The sequence below is a fragment of the Ixodes scapularis genome, unplaced genomic scaffold (genome assembly GCF_016920785.2).
Source record: "Ixodes scapularis isolate PalLabHiFi unplaced genomic scaffold, ASM1692078v2 PGA_scaffold0__279_contigs__length_252992795, whole genome shotgun sequence".
Lineage (NCBI taxonomy): Eukaryota > Metazoa > Arthropoda > Arachnida > Ixodida > Ixodidae > Ixodes > Ixodes scapularis.
The window spans coordinates 116,753,524-116,771,776 of record NW_024609835.1 but is presented as its reverse complement, the minus strand read 5'-3'; the positions used below and the strand labels follow the sequence as shown (position 1 = coordinate 116,771,776).

Genomic DNA, 18,253 nt, shown 5'->3' with positions numbered 1-18,253 from the left:
ATATTTCAATTAGATATCTGTCAACGTCCTCAAGATATGCCATAGCTGTTGTTAGAATTCAAACTACTAAATGGTGTTCGACTGTATTCTCTAGAAAATTTAACCACTGAAGAGACTGAAATACCAAAAACTAGAAGTGAAAGAACGGCATTATAGGCCCACCCGGAAGAGATGTCGGCCTCGGTAGTGGGCGCGGGTAGAAAGTCATCACGAGCCGATCTGACATCGTCACGTTATGTAAGGGCCACGTGGTCGTAGAAAAGGGCAGGAACACTCTGATATCTCCCGGGCGAGCAGACTTCGACGCTTTTTCTCCTTAATGTGGGTATGGCGGACTCAAACTTTGCCATGGAATAGCATGGCAAAGAAGGAGAATAATTTAGTTTTTTTTTATTACTTTTAACTAGTACAGCTTACTTGTACCACGAGCTACAAATCTCTCATATGAATGTTTCAAATGAGGCGAACATATATATTAAAAAATTGTTAGTGTGTTATAGTAAATTGAAATGCCAGTGATCACTTTTAAGTTTTATCTTTACGTCCGTCGCAGTTGGCTATGCCATCAATCGTCGTGGACACTTGAGCACCAGACGAGACAGCCGTTTCTGCTGTTTCGCCGAACCCGTTATTACAGTCGTGGCTATTCTACCGTTAACTCGGTACGTCAGCGGCGACCCGCTCCTTCGGTTGGTTCCCGGACATTTCATCGAACGCCGTTTCGTCGAACGCCGTTTCATCGAAAAAATGGACGTTTCATCGAACGCCGTTTCATCGAATCGCTGACGGCCGTTTCATCGAATGTCTTTTAAATAAAAAGTGTGAAAGATGCTCTTTTATGCACGGATCGAGTGCATTTTCGTGTCATTCACCCATTTCATTGTCTGGTTTTTTAATGTCCAAACTTATAGCTGTTACAATTTATTTTGGTGCAAGTAACCCATGAAGATGTTTGTCCCGATCTTTATGTTTGTTTCGCATATTGTGCATATCTGTTCACCCCCTCTGTATTACCCGATTTGCCTTGAGGGTGTTGTAACAAATAAATAAAAAGTCGCACTCCCGGTGAGAACGCACTCCAACTCATGGAGGCCAGAAGGCGACATAGGTTTTGCGCAGGCGCAAAAACTTTAGCCATGTGAGCCTCCTAGCCTCCTAGCCTCTCATGTCTTTCTATCGATACTTTTTTACTGCCCGAAGCTTGCAGTAGCTAAAGCTGAGGTGCTGTTTATGAAACTACAACGAAACATTGTTTTTTTAGTTTTAAGACTCAATAAAGTCAAAAGTAAGTACGTCACTTCAAATTTTATTTCAAAACTTTCGGGGCTTCATGTGTTCGTGCGACAGCCATTCACCGTTTCAAATGATGAGGAATTGCTCTCAAAAAGTCCCCCACAGCCATGGTCCGTCGGTTCTCATAAAAAAGGCGGACCTTCACATTCCTTTCCGCTATATGGTTATCTTCTGGCGAGGAGGCTCTTGGGAACTCAGCATCGCCTCCAGCTTGTCGTCCGTCAGTTGATGTTCTGTGGCGATGCAAGTCAAAAACTTCCAGGACCTGGGATGGGCACCTCCGACCAGCTTCAGGAAGCGGGAATGCCACCCTGGCGTTCGATAAGACGGCGTTCGATAAAACGGCGTTCGATGAAACGGCTTCGATGAAACGGTGTTCGATGAAATGGCGTTCGATGAAACGGCATTCGATGAAACGGTTTCGATGAAACGGCGTTCGACGAAACGGCGTTCGATGAAATGTCCGGTCCCACCTTCGGTTCTGTGCGGCGCGACAGCTAGACAGCGTGAACAGCGCGATGCACACCCGTTCTTTCGGCCGCAACATGTCCGCACCAGTGTTGCGGAATGGGCACCTTCTTTCCATTCCAATTCCATTCCGGGGAACTAGAGTTTTCGATAAATCCATTCCTTTCAATTCCTAGGAATGGGGACACTGGGCCCATTCCCACTCCTGGAATGGCTGAATCGTTCCATTCCATTCCTCTAATTCCTAAACGTTATAAGTGTCACTTGACAGCTGCATTGCAGGGTTGGGCAGAAATATTCAAAAATGTATTTGGAAATACAAATACTGGGATAGATGAAAATAGTTGCTAAGATACTGATACTAAGTCTCAAATATAACTGCAAAAATGTATCGCAATACGTATCGGAAATACATTTTAAAAAGAGGCAAAGTCTTTGAAAATACAAATACAAGAATACATTTTAGGGAGGGCAGAAATACAAATACTGATAATGCAATACATCCCTTACAAAAATGAACAATGAGTTTCAATTGAGCTTCTAATGTGTTTTTATAAAGTAAAATGAAACTCATAAGAAACTCATCATTAAATGAGTTTTATCATTAGCCACGCCGCCCACTCCATATCTATTCTTTTGAATTTACTCATTACAAATTCAAGTGAGGTTTATCGTTACCCAATCAATATCAATTCTTTTGAGCTTACTCATTACAAATTCAAGTGAGGCTTATCGTTACCCAATCAATAGCAATTCTTTTGAGTTTACTCATTAAACATTAAAATGAGTGTTATCAAAAAAATACAAATCAATAAATCTACTCCCTACTGCATTGCACCCGAAACAAATAGCGTGTCGGTGCTAGTTCTGATATACAGATTTATTTCCTGTGCTTAAAATAATAACTGTATTCACCCTCTTTTACTCCTAAAGGCTTATTCACACGATGTATGTCTTCAACGCGCCACAGTTTAGCGAAACCAAGATTTCGCGAAATCGGCCTGTTCGCACGCGGAGTTTGACGCGCGAAACCTGCGACGTATTGACTCACGAGAATTTCGCCAAACCTTGTCATCTGCACCAGGAATAAGAAGCGTTTCGCATCAAAATGAAATGAAGTACGCACAGTGTGAAGGGACAGCCTGTTTTATTAATGCCACTCAATGAATTTTGTCAGATTCGGCTCACCGGGTTTACTAGTCCTGCGAAACCCGAGAAAAACCGCGAGATGATCTCGAAGCATTTCGGACATTTTTACACCGCTAATAAAGAACGTGATCCCCAGTCATCATGTTTATATACGGTGCTTGTACCCGCCACGACTGTTGACGAATCTGCACCGCGCCCCCAATCCGTACTGTAGGCGCCGTTCACACACCTGCAACCGAGTAGGACCAACACTCGTCGCCCGTACGCACCGCTTCTCCGCTTGTCGCATAGGGGGGGATTGTCGCTCGCCATGTTTGTTTGTTTTCTTTCGGCAAAGCTCGGATACGGGATCGGCCAAAAATCAGACTCCTGCAAAAGCTCGCTCCTCCTCGAAGGTCAGACGTCATAGCGAAGTCGAGCGGCCATTGGCAGCGTCCGCGTTTCTCCTTCGGGTGATTGACGGGCGTCGGTGAGGTTACAGCGAAAAATTGCTGGAGAAGCGAGAAACACGCGCCACTTTTTTCGGAGGCGCGCCACTTTTTCGGTCGAGTTCAGACGGGGAATCTGTTTCCCGAAACCTAGTTTTGCGACACAAGAGTCGCCAACACGATGCACCATGTGAACAGACCTATTTACGGCGCCCCTCTACCGCGATTTGGTCAGTTTCGGTTTCAGTATTGCAACTTTTAATCGTTTCGGTTTCATAATTTAAGGATCGCGTCTTCGACGCCCCATCGGTAGCGACACCAGGGGGGCTATGTCGGCTATGTTCGACAGAAGTTTCGTTTCTCCTAAGAAGAAACGGAAGTGACGAAAGTGACGATATCGCGTCTGATTGGTTAGAGGCTCAAATGACGAAAGTTCCCTCTTTCGTCATTTGAACCTCTAGTCAATCAGACGCGATCTCGTCATTTCGGTCACTTCCGTTTCTTTTTAGGAGAAACGAATCATTTGTCGAACATAGCCCCCCCAGTTCTTTGTTTTTTTCTTTTTCCGGAATGGTTTCGCCAGCTTTGCGACCGTTGGGTATGTCGCGGGATGGAAATGCCTATAGACATGGAAATGTGTTAATTTAATCAAGTTTATCTATCTGTGAAGTTTTCTCTTGTGATGATTATGTTCAAGAAGAGCGCGGAAGACCGACGACGCGACAGAACGAGCAACTCAACGCAGTTGGTAAGCATACTTCTTTGTTTGCACTGTATGCGTTGAACGAGAAGTGAACATTATGGAGTTTTAGGAAAAAAAGACGACGAAGTGGCATGAGGAGCAGCAGCGTTCGCTTCAGCTCCGCTAACACCACTAAATTCCTGCCATCAACTGGGTCCCCCGACCCAAATCTTTTACCTAAGGACGGCGTCCCATCGAAAGACTTCCAGCAGAACCAAATGTAGGCGTGTCTTTCTTTTAATTCTCACCTCGAGAGGCCGCCGTAGGCCCGGACCCCGGGTAGGCAGAACTAGGCCTGCCCATCACCCCGCATTCTGAACATGGCGAGTACTGAAACAACGCCGATCGAAAGGTGCACCGAGAACGACGAAAACAATAGCATGGAGCTAGAAACCAACAAGAACAACGCAAGAAAGGTGATAATTCCGGCGAAAAGATTCCGTAGTCAGGACCGGGACGATAATTTCGAGATCAGCGACGACGAGATTAGCAGGATAGCTAACATCAACGATAGTTCTCCTCCTGAAACGACAGACAGTTGGACGCGAGTCACATACAAAAAGCAAAAACCACAATGGGGAACCCACCTTGAGCGCTTTGACGAACCAAAGATTGTGATTGTGGTGAAACCCACGACGCAAACCAGAATATCGAACATCTCATCGCGGATCCTCATGGACCAACTGAAACAGCTTTTTACAATTCCTTGCAACAGAGACCGACTTAGCTACGATCCCAATCACAGGAACAACACCATAGCCATTACTGTTTACAGTGAGGGGCACGCAGGAGACATCCTCCAGATGAGCGCTCTGACGCTGGGTGACGGCACGGAGGTAGGGGTCCAAACATACAGATCCACCACTGGCCTCATGCCCAGAGGAGTAATACACGACGTGGATGCAGAGTTCACAGCACAAGACATTGTCGACTACTCAGACTCTGACTACTGCAATGTCCTACATGCAAGACCCATTGGGAGGAGAGCCACATTTCTTCTTACGTTCGATGGAAATAGAGTTCCTAGGAAGATCACGCATCGCGGAAGACTGTTCAGAGTATACACGTACAAACCAACAGCCGTCCTGTGCCTCAAATGCCACGGCATCGGGCATAAGGCAGCTGTCTGCACGAGAGAGCAGAGATGTAGGCGTTGTGGTGAACCTCACCCAGAAGGAGAACAATGTGAAGATACGTATTGCCCTAACTGCCATGTGTCGGGACATACAGCCTTCGACCCCAAATGCGAGACCAAAAAAAGCACGGACGCAAAGCTACAAAGATGAGCACAGGCAATGACACAGACAAAAAGCAAAGCAACAAATGTGGCAAGTGCGTCTCCATGGAAGAGGATGGCTACTGCCCTGCACAACCAAGGCACAGTTAGAGGAAGAACATCCTTTTACACAAAACCGCTTCTCCACTCTACAAGACCTCGAAGAGTTTCCGCCGCTGGAAAACACCGGCAGTACCAAGAAGGGCCCCACCGGCACCAACTGCACGGCATACAAACAGGATCTACCAAACGCCAATGCCAACATGGCCAAGAGAACGTCTTCAACGAACAAGACATCGATCGAAGCCAAAGAAAATCAATTAAAGGAACTTGAAAGACGTGTGGCCCAGCTCAAAGTGGAAATTGAAAAAGACAAACAAGAAGAAGAACGTGCCAAGCAACGCAGACAAACAGAACTGGAAAAAAAGAAGCAAGATGCGATCAAGAAGAGTGTTGAACAGACGATGGTGCTGATTCCCTCCTTCACAAAGAACCCAACACCGTCAGAAAACCCGCCGATCTGTGCGGTTACCCAAGCTACCCAAAGCGGGAATTGGGAAGAGAAAGTGCTGCGCTTCGTAGAAACACAAGCTCAGCAAACGCAACAAACACAGCAAATGCTACAGCAACAAATTCAGCAACAAATACAGCAGCAGCAACAGATGCAGCAGATGATGCAGCAATTTCAAATCATGTTTATGCAGTTCCAGAAATCGCAAGTACAACAATGCAGCATAGAGGATACCTCCACCCCGACGCACAATGCAGAACAAACCATCTAGGGATTCCCGGAAGACTAAGACACTCGATTTTCTCCAATGGAACTGCCGGGGCCTCCGAGTTCGCAGGGCGGAACTTAATTTACGACTGCAACAAGAACCTAAAGATGCACTACTATTACAAGAAATAAATGGGGACAACATCGGTCTTAGAGGATACAGAAGCTTCACATCACCCTCAATCATCCACAAAAGAGGCAAGAAAGAAACGGTCCGAGCCCAAGTAGCGGTGTACCTAAGAAAACCACTGCCATATGAGCAATTAGACACTACTCAATGGTGCAACCAAACCCAAGAAATAGTAGCAGTCCGCACAACAGATAACGACATCAAAATCATCCTCATATCGGTATACTACAGACCAGCACTTTTTACGAACGACGAGCACAGCTGGCTAACACACTTTGTTAACACGTATCCCAAGCACCACATCGTAATTGGGGGAGATTTCAACGCCTGGCACGCGGACTGGGGACAAGACCAACCCAATGAGAGAGGCGTCAAAATTCAAGATGAATATGAAAAAGCAGGGCTCAACCTACTGAATGACCCCGAAATTAAAACCAGGCTCGGACAAGGGCCCAAACAGAAAGACACAACACCCGATTTAACCCTTGCATCACAAAAGTCTATAATAACCTGGAAATGCGATAATAATGACCCATGGGGAAGCGATCATTTCCCAATACACATAACACTCGAACTCGGAAGCAAACTTAAACTGAAAAGAAACAGCAAGACCATCATCTGGGATGATTTCAGAACAATCTTGAATCAAGAATACCACATTACTAACATAGACGAACTAACCCACGCTATGAAAGAAGCATCTGTAAAAGCGACAATTCAGAAAGCAGTAAACGCGGATGGCCCAAATCCTGACACACACCTTCTCTCACTCTGGCGACACAGACAGGAACTCATTGACAAATATAGAACATCCAGAAATCGCAATGACTTAACTGAGGCAAACAAGCTTGCAAAGGAAGCACAATCTTACGCCAATAAGCTATGTATCGACAATTGGAACGACTTATGCGAATCATTTAACGAGCATACGTCAATAACACGAATGTGGAGTATTTGTAACTCTATGCTCGGAAAAAAGAAAGAGTGGGGTATCACATCCAATATAGCCCTACGAAGCAACAAAACGCTAGAAGAAGTACTTGAAGAAACGGGCCCACTTTTCTTCCCTCAACCTGCAACCAAGCCGAACGCAATAATCTACACCCCAACAGTAGTAGAAGACCAACACCACTACAACTGCGACTTTACCGTCTGGGAGCTTGAAGCAGCAATTGCAAACGGCAGGACTAGAAGTGCACCAGGCCCTGATCAAATAACCAACAGTATGTTAAAGAACCTACCCGAATGTGCGAGAGCTGCGCTATTGGAGCAGATCAACATCATCTGGAAGTTAGGTGAAATGCCAGAGGACTGGAAGATGTCGTGAGTCACACCCATACCAAAACCCGGAAAAGTCCCAGACAAACCTCAAAACACAAGACCAATATCCCTGACGTCGATACTGTGCAAGCTCGTCGAAAGGATGACACTTGCTAGGATCGATTGGTTTACGGATAAGAATGGTACATACCACCCGGCCCAAACGGGATTCAGAAAGAACTTGGGAACGCACGACAGTCTAATACTACTTAGAGAAACAGTATTGAAATTCACCCCCGAAGCCCACAGTACGAGAATGTTGGTGGCTGTAGACATCAAGAAAGCGTTTGATTCGCTACCACACGATGTAATAATCAAGACCATGGAGACACAAGGAATCCTAGGAAGACCCCTTAACTTAATCAAGACATTTCTCAAAAATAGAAGATACGTAACCAAAGTGGGCAAAGATCAAAGTAGCACAAAGAGCAATGACATTGGAGTGCCGCAGGGTTCTGTCCTTTCCCCCACGCTCTTTAATCTAGCGATGGCACCGCTAGCTTGGAAGTTGGACGAGGTAGAGACACTCCATTTTACTATATACGCAGATGACATCACAATCTGGACGACACAAGGCACGAAAGAGGAACAGGTCGAAACACTGCAGGCAGCACTTCACATAATAGAGAGCTTCCTAAAAGAAGTAGGCATGAAACCATCAGCAGAGAAGACTAAACTCCTGACATTTGGTAGAGAAAGAGACAACACCAACCCCACTCTAAAATTCGACGAGCAGACAGTAGAAAAGAGTGACGAACACACCATCCTCGGAATCCACGTCAACACCAAACTCAATCCCGACAAATGGATCAAAAGAATGCGCGACACATGGAGACATGGCACCTCGATCATCAGAAAAATAGCGAATAAACACGGCGGAGCAGGTGAGGGAATTGCCAGAACGATAGTTCAAGCGGCACTCATACCGAAAGTCATGTATGGCTGTCGCTTTTACAGATTGACACTGCATCATTGGGCCCGTCTCGAAACCTTGATGAACGACGCGAGAAGATGCATTTCGGGCCTTCCGAGACAAACAAGACTGATAGAACTACACAAATGCGTGCCATTTCCGTCGCTGAAATAATTGGCCTCCACGCAAGAACAAGCACAAAGAGTCAAGATGCAACACACCAAGCAAGGCAGAGAAATCGCCAAACTACTTGGTTGGAAACTCGAGAACAATACACCCATACCAGACCAACTACCACCATGGGAGAGAATCGACATAGCCCAATCGGCCCCTATACCACGAAAAATGAACGGCGAAAAAAACAAAGAAAGACGGCGACACAAGGCAATGAAGCACGCCGAGGAAGTAAAAGCCATCATCGAATGTAACGACTCACATACCATCGTCTGCTACACCGACGCAGCCTTCAGTGAACGAGGAAATGCTGCTATTGCGTGGTACGTTGAAAACACGAAAACTACTTGCACAAAACATGCACCGTACTGCAGAACAGCGCAAGAGGCTGAGATCACGGCCATTGAAGAGGCCCTGAATGCACTAGGACAAGAAGCCCAATGCGGCACGAGCATCATCATGTTCACAGACTCCCAAGACGCCATCCGTTCACTGAAGACGCATCAAGAAACGTGCAAGGCGATTCAAAATATTACGACTACGGCCATCAAGCTAAGGATGCGCGACATCCGAGCCTCGGTACGCTGGATCCCGGGTCACGAAGGGATCGAGGGCAACGAGATAGCCAACGAGGCAGCAGGAGAGTTAACTCGTTCCTTCCTCCGCTGCCTTCAATGCCACTCCGAAGCCCCCGCGCCCTCTCGAACACATCGAAATCCACCACAAATGTCACAACCAATCGAGTCTCCAAAGAGCGAACCTGACGGCTTTTACGACCCTTTTTGGGAAATTAAAGCAGCCAGGATCGCTCTGAAGAAAACTATCGACAAGCACAAAGACGTGGCACGGGAAAGCCTTCCCAAGGGATTCCGAAGACACGAATCCGTCCTGCTAAGAAGACTCCAAGCAGGAGCTGCAGTCACTCCATCAATAACGAAGAAATGGGCGGACGCTAAAAAGAAGAAGAATCCGGACTTTGTACCAAAACCAGACCAGTGCAAGTACTGCCTAGAGAATCTCAGAGCAGACACTCAACACTTGGTCTGGGAATGTTCAAAGCTCGACCAAGAACGCAATGACGCCCTGGGAGCGCTCAACTATGAAGACAAACCTTCAACACTCGACGAATGGGTAAACCCGGCAGGAGACTCAGAACGACGCAGCCTCATCCTCCGATCGCTGGTCGACTTTCTGAAGACGGCCAACCTCGGCAGAGACTTGTAGCTGCCACAATTACAACCCTACGCGCTTCCATCATCCTTATAAGCCCCTCCCCTCTGGCCCTACCGTAGTGTAAACCGCCAGCAGAATTTCATTCTTAATAAACGTTGTCTGACCTGACCTGACCTGACCTGGAGTTTGAGTAATCTCGTGGCTGCTGTGCATGCGCAGAATCTAAACAAGCTTCGGACTCGAGCTTTGGGGCCCGTTATTTCTCGATAATAGCGTGGGTACCGCAAAAGGCGGCGCCCACGACATCTCCGTTGATCGCGTCTTCGACGCCGTCGCCCTCTCGGGAACTGCGTGAGTCGCACTCGGCGCCCGCGGTCGGTATGGTCGAAGCGTTTTCAAAACGCCACGGATCGCTGGAATCACCGCTCAGAGCTATCGAGGCGCAAAGCTATCGAGGCGCGTGTGCTTACGATCATGGCAGACATGTAAGCATGCCTGGGTAGTGGATTGTCTGGGCTTCGTAAGTACAACCAGAGTCCTTCAACGCTCTGGTACAACAGAGCAGCTTGGCAGTGACAAAAACAAAACATGCGGCATTGAGTATAAATCAACTATAAAAATGTTACTCTGGACAAAAAGCTTGTTTAATTTTCAAGATTAAACGTTCTAACTTCCAAATAAAAGCTGTCGCGACATCTTGGTGGCGTTTTGAGCACGAGATGCTTGCGTTTTGGGCGGTCCCCGGCAGAGAAACGCTATTCTAAAACTCTTCGCCGCAATCCTCGCTATTTTGCCGTCCGTAACGCGCGGTAACGTAGCGCCCGATTTTCTAAAACTCCCTATTTTCTCGGCACACGTTTCCTTGTTAAGCTAGAATTTTTTTTTCTTTTTTTAACTAGTTGGGTTTGCTTTATTTGTCCTAATGTTTGGATCTATGTGTAGCATAATGAAAAGTTGCCACTCATTCTGTGTATGGTCCAAGAAATTGTAGCTTATGTCAACAGAGCACGTATCGAATTCCTAATGCTACTTTCAGTTCGTTGCTTTAGAAAATGTCTTATTGTTTAGCAGAGTACTGATGTCGTTCAACTATAAATTGATTACATTGATGATACTTCATTACATTTCAGAAGTTAGACTTCCTTGGAATTTGCTTCATGCAGAGCCAATATTCCTTTTCAGTCAAAATGGTTGAAGAGGATATCCATCTTTTGTTTTGAAGTTATGGAACTGGACTGGATTGTACTGTTAGGACAAACTTTGGTCCCCTGGCTTTCTAGAATTGAACTGGGTTTACATTTGTCGGTTAGATTGATAAAGCAGTTCTTCCTTTCGCCTTTTTTTTTTCTCTTTCATTTTGCAATTGTGATGTGATAAAGCCGAGGGTCGCAGTTATTCCCAAATGAAGCAGCAGCAGTGTGTTCCCAGCTTGCGTCACTTCGATTCATTTCAAGGCATGCCACGAAATGAATGCCTCTATTCATACACCGTTGGGATTGGGACTGACTTCAAAATGCAGTTTGACACAGTGTTTAAGTCGTATGGGACGTGTGTTGAATGACCTATGCGGTTGACACAGGTTCGTGGTTGGTCAACCCGAAACGCTTGTCTTCCTCTTCCCATTGGTTTGAAGCTCGGCCGGCATTATACTCTGTTTCATACTTAGTGTGCAACGCTGTCAAAGCTACTGGCGCGGGTGCGTGGCTTCATCTACGGTTTTGCTTGCGCGAGAAGGCGTGCAAATGATCAACGAGATCAAGCCCCACGCTCGCGCCAGTAGCTTTGACAGCGTTGCACCCTAAGAATGAAAGAGAGTATAGTCTCATCCGAGCTCATGCCTTTGGCGCTCAGGTAAACATGTGCGAGAATCGCAATTGACCCTCCCCCAAACCACCCTTAAACAGAACAAAATGACAAAAAAGACAGTATTCGTGACAGCGGTGTTCGAGAGAAACTGTAGACGTTTAATTACCCTGCCTGAAACTTTGCAAACATTTCAGTGTGGTTGCAGCTGTGAGGGTGAGGTGGATCCAATATGAAAACTGGACCCTGAAGCGACGCCTTCAGGATGCCGAAAATAATTATGGTAAGTTAGAATTTATCCCACTAGTATACTTCCTAAATATTTGGGCCGGGTGTCGATTAAAAATTTTAACCCAGTTAATTTGTCACAAATTTTCAGGCGTAATATCTTGAAAAGAATGAAACTGCAGATGTTCCAAACTGGCTGAGGTAAAGCAGCTTTGCAGTGCACCAAGGTTTACACTGAACATACTTTTGTGTATTGTCCACGAGGTGTAGCTCTTGCATTGAAGTTTTATGAGTTAGTTTCTTCAATGTTTGAACTTTCAGCATGCCAGCTGGGTAGTGTGTAATTGTTTTTTTTTTTTATAGCGCAAGCAATATTTTAATCCTGGCGGCAGGAAGATTCGGCTAGCAGTTGACGTGGTTGGACAACGGTGTTCATGCTTGCTTTCTCTGAAGCGGCCAATGAAGCAAAATAACAGCATGTGCGGATTGTCTATGCATTTAATTTCTTGTTTGTTGTTTGTTTCAGACTACATGTGCTCCCAGTACAAAGGGTTGCCCTCCAGGCTCTGACGACCAGCATGTCGTCTCTGCTGTGCTGTCGAGGGAAATTTAAAGGGTAAATATTGCAGCTGCAGTTTTTTCTATTCTGTCCCTGCTACACTTCCTGCAAATTTCTGTGCATACTTGGTCTTTTTGTTTTCATGGTACTGTAAACTTTTGTTATAGTCCGTTGCAACTATAGACTAGCACAAGCCCCTCCCACAATTCCCTTTGCTCGCTATGATTGGCGGTGTCCTCTTGGCTCTCCTCCTCTCTAGTGTTTGCTTATTAAAAAGAGTGAAGGGCTTTGTGGTAGGGGCTTTGCTATTCCAGAGTGGAAACAGAGTATAGCATGACCTCAGTTAATTTAATCATTTCGAACAGTCCTAGCGGGCACCCATGCATTTTTATGGGAAGGACTCTGCGTCATATCCTGAACCGAGTAAATGACCCTACAAACGGCAAAGCACGGGCCTTCTGTTACAAAATTAACCGTACCAAACTTTGTTTTCAAGATCAGACCGGAAAAAGTCGACTCCTGTCTTATAAACGGCGAGTAACAGAAATCCTGTGCTAGTCTCACAACGTTGGGAAGCTAATGCTATGACCCCCATCTTGATTTCTTTAATGCTTGTTATGGCTGTTTTCACATCTGGTATTTTCACTGTTCTTTGGCCAAAAGTGAGTGGCAGGTCACCATAGGTTTCCAGAAGAAAGAGGTCGCATATGCAGAAATTTCTAGCAAGTTTGTAGCGCAGTGGCGCTTCGTCGCAACCGAGGAAAAACTATGGTATTGTTGGTGCAAAACATTAAGCTTTACGACTAGCAGCAACTTAATCGTGGATATACTGCACCGTACGGCGTTTATTTGAGCTCTACTCCACACAAAATATTACAGGGGCACTTAGGTATCCCTTTGTGGATTGAATGCGAAAGCATTGCCATTCCTAACGACAGTTCCTTTTTTTTTCCTCTATTGTTAGGAATGGCAATGCTTTCGCATTCAATCCACGTAGGGATACCTAAGCGCCCCTCTAATATTTGTTTTACATATCATCATACGGCGTCACACATCATGGTACGTCATGTCGTCACGTGGAGTGTGATGTCATCGAACCGAGGACATATTTTTATGACCATCTTTCGGGCACATCAACGCTGATGCCGTCAAACATGATGAAAAAACAGCCTCAGATAAACGGGGACGAAGAACGGGTAAAGACATGCCGTTTTTTGCTGTAATGGGACAAGCTTCTTTTTGAGGGAAGAGTAATGTCGCATTCCGAAGCAGCTGAGATAGCACAGCAGCTAGCATGCCCGGCTCTCACACAGCAACACTGGGTTCAAATCTCAGCCGTGGAAGCACATTTTATTCTTTCTTTTATTCCTCTGTTAACGTTTGGTACAACTCGGATTTTCCGCTCCATGGACATATAATGCTTTCGCATTAAAAAGGCACATCCAGTCAGGAATGTGCCTTTTCGTGTGGTAGAGTCGCACAGCTGCTCACCACTTTGAAAATCACTACTGAAGTACGAGAGGGCGCTAGTGATCACCAAATCAGGTTCACGCCATTCATAGGTGAAGGATCCTTTTGGGTGCACTGAAGATTTGTGTGGCATTTTCTTTCGTTGATCCATTGGCGCATCTCGCCGTTGATCGCAGTCCTGCACCTCGTTAGCTCTAACGGGCAGGATGGACAGCTCGACAGACTCGTCGGCTGAATCCTCCGTGTGTAGTTTAGCATTGTCCTTAGGCTGCTTCAAGTAGGGATGCATGTTGACACTCACCCATTCGGAGAATGGCTTTATGATCCGCATAGAACCCTATTACCCTTTCCTTCGTGTCCATTGTGATTAAAAATACTTCTTCAAGATAGTAAACAAACACAAAAAAGTAAATAAAAATACACAGGGAAAACAATTGTGGGCATAAAACACTGGCACCAGTGTTTACCACCACTTATCGTCCATGTGTTTTTTGCGGCGCTTGTCTACGATCATGGATCAATTGGCTCGAATTGCCATATTAATTCTGCGAGATGCTTATAAGTCTTAGCTTCTCTATGTTCGAATATGGTAAACTTCATGAGCGGCAACATCTGCTGGTAGACCTTTTCAAAAGCCGAAATAAAAGAGTGCAATGGGGCGGCAAAAACAGTGAGCGATTGATTCTCGCAGACTCGGGGGCAAAATATACTTTTGCATTATGGTGCCCTGACAATGTTATTAGTGCCACTCATTAAACTATCAAGGTAGTGTGTAAATTAAGTGCCTGGGTGAGCAAAAATGTAGAAATTTTGAATGTGACTTTCTGCATTTAAGGCTGGTTCACACATACAGTGCAGCGCTAACTCAGTCCTGTTAAAGCAACGAGTAACTGCTACTTCCATGGCTTGTATCGTGTGTTCTGAGGGTCCTCCTTTCATAAAGGACTGATGTCCCAGTTTGTAATACTGATCCAGCGCTGAGGTAGTGCTGCGCTGTGATCAGGATACCTTGCGCGGACATTGAAGTTTAGATAAGCAGATCAACGTGTAACTGTGCATCTTTTTTCTTTATAGGTTACCAGTACAAGGTCTCCCATGGACATGAAGGCAATACAAGGTCTCCCATGGACACGAAGGCAATACAAGGTCTCCCATGGACACGAAGGCAGTACAAGGTCTCCTATGGACACGAAGGCAGTGTACCGTATACTCGAATTTTGCATTTTTATTAAACCAGTTATTACTCCTTCCCACGGTTTTATGCAGGCATTTTCCGAACCTTGCATGCGTATATAGGCATACATATAAGTGACACTTGCACTCACTTTCCCCTTCCCTCAAAACAACGGTTAGATCCGGACCACATGTTATGCAACCTATTGCCGTCTTCCCCCTTAGAGCCGTCCATCTAGAAACCCATGCTAGGAGTATAATTTCTAATACATTTCATTTGAAAGTCTAGATACACTGCTTTGAGTCTCTGTATAAAATCAAATGTTATTTTCTACAGCGTTACAATTCAGGTTTTGATGGGCCATCTCATTAGGTATATTCCGACTCGTCGGAATATACCTAATGAGATGGCACGTCAAAACTTCAAGAAAAAAAAACATTTGATTTTCAACAGAGACTCAAAGCAGTGTATCTAGACTTTCAAATGAAATCTATTAGAAATTCTTATGAGGTGGTACGGCAAAACCTTAATTGAAACGCGGTGGCCAATAGTTTTCGTACACTCCTTAGGGACTCGTTACAAAAAATCAATTGTTTTTCAACACAGTCTCGAAACGGTGTCAATAGACTTTCAAATTATATTCATATGAAATACATTGGAAACTTTATGCGGTAGCTTTGTCGAAACATCAATTGGAACGCGGTGGCCAATAGTTTTCGTAAACTCCTTACGGACACGTTACAAAACTCGTTTGTATTTCTATTGAGACTCGAAAAGATATAATGAGTAGACTCCATAAACTGTCAAATGAAATTCATTAAAAAATTTTGTAAGGGATTGTTTCAAATTTCTTTGAGACGCCAACTGAGATGAGGCTTTAGGTTTGAAGTGGAAGTTTTTTTGTTTTTTTTTTTTGGTCCCGAAATTATTTTTTTGCAGGCTTGGCACTTCGACTTGAAGGTAGTGGTTTCGGACGAAGAGTCCTCAATGGGTTTAAAAAAACGTTCCATCGAGGATTGACCGCGGTCCCTTCCCCGGAATCCTGTCTGACTGACCAGTGATGCGAAAAGACTTCTACCTCTAAATAAATTCCATCAAAACATCACCACTTCCCTGTTCAATAAGGGCGCCCCTGTCAGCACTGATCACATGACTTCACGGTGGGATGAACTAGTATTCTTGAATCTGTAGGTGTTGCCTTGAACATGAAACTTTACCCACGCTGCGGTATGAAAGGACAATACGTAGTTTTGTTGTAGGTGACCTCGTTGAAGACCATGCAGGCAGTTGCATTTGGAATTTTCGAGAAAAGTGGACCACCTGAAGCATTCTGAAGCACATGTCTTATCTTCTGTTACGGTTGAAAAATCGATACGGTGGCATTCCTGTTGTGACGGTCCTTCCTGCCGACTCTCCGCCTCCAACGCATGAATGGCAGTCTTCAGGTTTCGCCTAGCATCATTCAAACAGAGACCTCGTGGATTGCGACCTGAGATGGCCGGCACAGGTGCGGGCTCTCCGAGAAACAGCGCGTTTGAGACGAGTCGCAACTTGCAGGTGTATAAAGTCTGGGTCCGCACAGCGAGGCCATGTCAGGCCTCGTTCCCGGGTATGGGATCACCAGAGCAGCGGGTCACGTTCACGTCGGCTGATGTCGTACGTTTGAGCCGTGCAATATTACAGGCGCAGACGCATTCGGATATGTGTTGAACTTCACTGGTGAAAGATGCCACCGCCCCCCCCCCCCCCTCCCCCCCTCTGTTTTTGCTTTGACGCTTGTTTTTTGTATTGCATTTTTTTCGTATGAGTCTGTTAGGGCCTTACGCGGGTTCGCAGTTTCCCGCTCATTTTATTTCTGAACAACCGACTCCCTGACTGGCTCGGAATAGTTGAACGTTAAAAGAACAATAATAAATAAATAAAATATAAAGAACCTGGCCCATTCCCATTCAATTCAGGGCAAAAGGCATCTAATTCCATTCCCATTCCATTCCCCTGAACGTTGCCGCCATTCCATTCCCATTCCATTCCGGGGTCGCGAAAATGTGGAATGATTCCGGAATCATTCCAACTCCGGAGTGGCAACTCCGCAACACTGGTCCGCACTACGATGAAGAACTCTTTCGTATAGACAAAAGAGCCTAAAATAGCTTTTTAGGGTGCAAAATATGGACAAGCAGGTCGCGCGCCGTTCGTTTCAAGCTATTTATTCGTTGGATGTTTGTGCTCTTATTTTTACAGTTAGCCAAGCCGCACCAGCTACTCACATCGCGAAGAAAATTGCGTGAATAGTGCTCAGGCAACGCTCTTAAAAAATGAGAAAAAAAAATTAAATCAAGATATACTATTAAACATATTGAGCAATATTTTATAACTTCTGACGGATTTAGTTTCTTTTATTTTTTTATTTATCTGGCTATCTTTTTATCGACCCAAAAATTGAGGAAAGCCGTTAATTTAAGGATGTTAACAACCGTTAAGGTTGTTAATAGAGAACAAAATAAAGTAAAAAAACGAGTTAAAAATCAAAATCAATCCTCAAAGAGGCCATAGCATGTTAATGCTTATGATGGCAGTCTTAGGCATTGCACTCCGCTCGGTGATTGTGCGAGAAAAGAATAAAATAACCGTTGTTGCTGGTGGGACATAGGTTTTCTTTGATTTATGTCGATTGATTTATGCGACTTTTCGCATAGTTCGGTTATTCCAAATAGCAATATTTCCTCATTCACATCAGGGCACTTAAAGATAACATAAAAAATATTGCACGTCAAACAAAAATCTCCAAACACAGCTAGGTAACTCGTGCGCGACCCAAAAAAATCCGCCATCTTCTGGTATGGAACAAGCGACCTCTCCATTTGCTGTGGAGTGACCTACCAACTGAACTAGCCAGGAGTTAGACGTCTGTAGAGCAAACGGGTTGTGGATTGTCCCCCTTGTTCCCCTTCTCCAGGGATTATTATTATTATATATTCTTGTCCAAGTCGTTTGCACCGTTGCATTAATTGCATTATCATCATAATTTGAAAGTACAGGCCGTTCACCCTTGTTGGTGTTAGACTGGTGGCAGCTGTTAAAACCAGTTTGCTCTACTGACGTCTAACCCCTGGTTAGCCTAGTCGGTAGAGCGCTTCACTGGAAATGCAGAGGTCCCTGGTTCGATACGAGGACC

The 18,253-nt window shown here is 45.1% G+C and overlaps 1 protein-coding gene across 1 annotated transcript in view; it reads right to left on the bottom strand.

Moving 5' to 3' along the window:
• Positions 1-18,253, bottom strand: part of LOC120851086 — a gene marked incomplete at its 5' end in the record, with an annotated part of 110,418 nt that overhangs the window by 54,362 nt on the left and 37,803 nt on the right. The window lies entirely within an intron of this gene.